This window comes from Trichosurus vulpecula, chromosome 1 (genome assembly GCF_011100635.1).
Source record: "Trichosurus vulpecula isolate mTriVul1 chromosome 1, mTriVul1.pri, whole genome shotgun sequence".
NCBI classification, from domain to species: domain Eukaryota; kingdom Metazoa; phylum Chordata; class Mammalia; order Diprotodontia; family Phalangeridae; genus Trichosurus; species Trichosurus vulpecula.
Window position 1 is genome coordinate 296,049,252 of NC_050573.1, and position 3,942 is coordinate 296,053,193.

At 41.1% G+C, this 3,942-nt stretch overlaps 1 pseudogene; it reads right to left on the reverse strand.

Annotated features, from left to right (window-relative positions):
- Positions 1–921: 921 nt before the first annotated feature.
- On the reverse strand, positions 922–1,464 carry LOC118845281 (annotated as a pseudogene).
- Between the last annotated feature and the right edge of the window lie 2,478 nt (positions 1,465–3,942).

Genomic DNA, 3,942 nt, shown 5'->3' on the forward strand with positions numbered 1-3,942 from the left:
TTCCATCTAAAGAGCTCTCTCAAAAGTTATGAATAATCTCTTAGGTGTTAAATCCAATGTTCTTTACTTTTTTAAAAAAAATTGTATGTTCAATTTCAAATACTTTCCTCCATCTCTTTCCCAAAACATTGAGAAGGCAAGAGATTCAATAATCAGCATAGATACGAAGTTATACCAAACTTATTCCACATTAGTCATGTCGCAATACACACAACAGATGCAGCTGTCTTCTTAGTTGCTCACTCAGCCTTTTTTGTTTCCTTGGCAGCCGTGATGGTTTCTCCTCATTAGGCCATTCTAACTTGAAGTGTCTGCTTCCATTATATGGAACAAGAGAATTATATAAGCAAGAGAAGCTGCAGTGATGGCCCTCTGGAACTTAACAGCCAGGTGAGTTCTTTTCTTTTGCATCTCTTCTGACTGTCCCTTCTTGTGCCTTCTTCAGGGAAGTCCAATTGATTCACCCAGGGTTCCTCTTTGAAAGGAATGTAGACTGGCATTTTGCATTCAACAATTGGAAAACCTCCAGTTGGTGAGGACGTAGTGCCACTCATGACCCAAAACATCTCGTACCCATTGAACCTGCTCCATTCAAACTTCATGGCTGTGAGCAGCAAGAAGATGGCAAAGAGGAAGAGCTTTTTTTCTCTTTTGGTAAGGAGCCACTGGAGCTTATTGATCATGACATGGTCAGACAGCTTTTAGGGATCCCAGTGAGCCCCAATACTTTTTTCTATTTTTTCTTTTGTTTTCTTTCTTTTTAGGTAATTGGGGTTGAGTGACTTGGCCAGGGTCACACAGCTAGTATTTGTCTGAAGCCAGATTTGAGCTCAGTGGCTCCTGACCCCAGGGTAGGTGCTATGCTCTAGCCACTGTGCAATCTTGTTGCCCCTCCCCTCCCTTTGGTTTTTTTTTTATGATTGCAAGTTTTATTTGAGCCTTATTATACACATCTAGACTCCTATACCCAGTGTTGCATCCATATGTACTGTCTGTATTGATCTTTGGACCAGTTTGGTAAAGAACTGCTAACATGTCTTATAGCAGATTGAAGGTCCAGCAATGAAGAATGCATGCAGTGATCCACTTTGGTGCTCTCATTTTGAGATGTGCCCATATGGAGTTGTTGGGACTAATAGTGACAGCCTGGAAGACACTCAAGAGGCAGGTGCTACCCAAGGAGATGGCTCTTGTTAGTGTCTGCATGTGTGTTATGATTCCTATTCCAGTCTCATCCAGGAGGCATTTCACCCTCCAAAGCCTTGTTGTAGTAGGTATTCCTCTAAAGAGAAGCACCATGGAATTGGGAAAGGTCAAATGGATGATGATTAGGTATTCAGGTCTTCTTCTCTAGGAAATGAGGACATTAAAGCTGTTTAGGAAGAGGAGGGTACAGTTTCCTGTGAATCCAACTCCAGTAAGTTACAGGTATTCTATCCCCAGAATTTCATCCAAAGTCAGCATTCCTTAACTCTTTTGTGAAGGTGATTTGCTGTCAAATTCAATGTGATCTTTTTATGTCTCTCTTGAGTTTTATATTTGTAGATCAAATTTTCCACTGATCTCTGGGCTTTTCATCAGGAAGTTCTGGAATTCCCTTATTTCATTGAATATCCATCTCCTTGCCTGGAAAATTATGCTCAATTTTGCTGAGTAGTTGATCCTTGGTTGTAGTCCAAGCTCCTTTGCCTTTCAGGATATCATATTCCAATTTCTATTGTCATTTAATGTAGAAGCTGAAAGATCCTGTGTGGTCCTGACTGTAGTTCTGTGATATTTGAATTGTTTCTTTCTAGCTGCTTTCAGTTTTTTCCCCTTAACCTGGTAGTTCTGGAACTCGGCTATAATATTTCTTGGAATTTTCAATTTGGGATCTCTTTCAGGAGGTGATCAGTGGATTCTTTCAATGACAATTTTACGCTCTGGTTCAAGGACCTCTGGGCAATTTTCCTTGAGGATTTCATGGAAGATACTGTGCAGGCTCTTTTTTTCATCATAGCTTTCAGGTAGAAAAATAATTCTTAGATTGTCTCTCCTGGATGTATTTTCCAGGTCAGTTGTTTTTCCAATCAGATGTTTCATGTTTTCTTCTATTTTTTCCTTAGTTAGATTTTGTTTGATTGATTCTTCATGTGCCATAGATTAATTAGCTTCTACTTGCCCAATTCTATTTTTTAATGTTTTGTTTTCTTCCTTTATCTTCTCTATTTCCTTTTCCATTTGATTGATTTTACTTTTCAATGAGACATTTTCTCCATTTATATTCTGATTCTCCTTAACCATTTCACTGATTTTCCTTTTTAAAGATTTGTTTTCCTCAGTGAGTTTTTTCCTTTTTTTTCCATTTTTTCTTTTACCTCCCTGATTTGGTTTTTAAAGTCCTCCTTGAGTTCTTCCAGGAATGCTTTTTGGTCTGGAGACCAGTTCCCTTTCCCTTTTGAGGTTTCAGATGTGGGTATAGTGTCCATGTTGTCCTTTTTTGAATTGGTATTTTGATCTTCCCCATCTCCATAATATGAATCAATGGTCTTTGGGTTTTTAGCATGTTTTTTTCATGGTGTTTTTCCCCCTCCTGCTTCTAAAGTGGATCACTGTTTCTGAGGTTCAGGGGGCTCTGACCCAAGTTTCCTGTGTTGAAATCTGTGGGCCTGCTCCCTGACTTTGTGTTCTATGGCCTCTGGTTTCATGAGGTGTGGGGGAGGGGTGGTCTAGCTGCTGGGAGTCTCCTCTTCCCCAAGACTGTTCTACAGCCTGGGTGGTCTCAGCTGTTGTCTGTGTTGGTGTCTGCCACTTCACCTGACTGTGCAAAGACATGTGTGGGATCCTGGCATTGGCGTTAGTTAGCTCCACCTCCTGGAGCTCAGTTACTCCTCTTGTTCTGCTGAGGTGAGGGCTGCTGGGACACCTCCCTTCCTGCACTAATCTCCTTCCACCACCACAGGAAGGGCCCTCTTCCCCACTTCTTGAACTACTGAAGCCCCCTTCTGGCTCCTCTGTTTCTCTGGAGGTAGTATTTTCTGGGTTTATTCAATGGAGGGATGAGAGCCATTTTACCTGGCCATCATGGCTTCAGGAAGTTCAAGAAGGTGAGTTTCAAACATTTAGACTGTGGGTTGGAGGCCTCCAGACTAGCTGCTCCCACAGCCACAGGATCTGTACTCCAACAGACTCCTTTCCTGGGTTGAGAGGCCTGGGGCTCAATGGAGTTCTGTATCTGGTACTTCTGCCCTGGGACAGTTCCTGCTCTGGCGTTTCGCTCACCCAGCAACCTCCCAGACCCGCACGCTGGCTGGATTCCTCTGCTGTTCCTGGTTGGTTTGTTCTGGTGCCCTTGAGTGTGTCCAGTGCTCCTCAGTCTACTAGTGGCTTTTAACTCTGTCAAATCTGCTCAGATTCATTTTTTTAAAACATATCTGAGAGAATTTTTGAGAAAGTTCCAGTACTTCCTTTCACAGTGCCATCTTGGCTCTGCCCACCTCCCTTTGTTTTTTGACAACAGGGTAACAGTGATTAATCTTTTTTATTTTGAGGATTTCCAATTTGGTGTTTGAAGAAGGATTTTTAATTTGTTCTTTTTCTAGTTTCTTTATTTGCTACCAAATTCATTAATCTGCTCATTCTCTATTTTATTTTTTTTAAATTGTTTCTTTCTGACTGCTTGCAATATTTTCCCCTTGATCTGGGAGCTCTGAATTTTGGTGACAATATTCCTAGGAGTTTTCTTTTTGTGATCTTCTTCAGGAGGCAATCAGTGGATTCTTCCAATTTCTATTTTACCCTCTGGCTCTAGAACATCAGGGCAGTTCTCCTTGATAATTTCTTGAAAGATGATATCTAGGCTCTTTTTTGATCATGGCTTTCAGGTAGTCCAATAATTTTTAAATTATCTCTCCTGGATCTATTTTCCAGGTCAGTGGTTTTTCCAATGAGATAGTTCACATT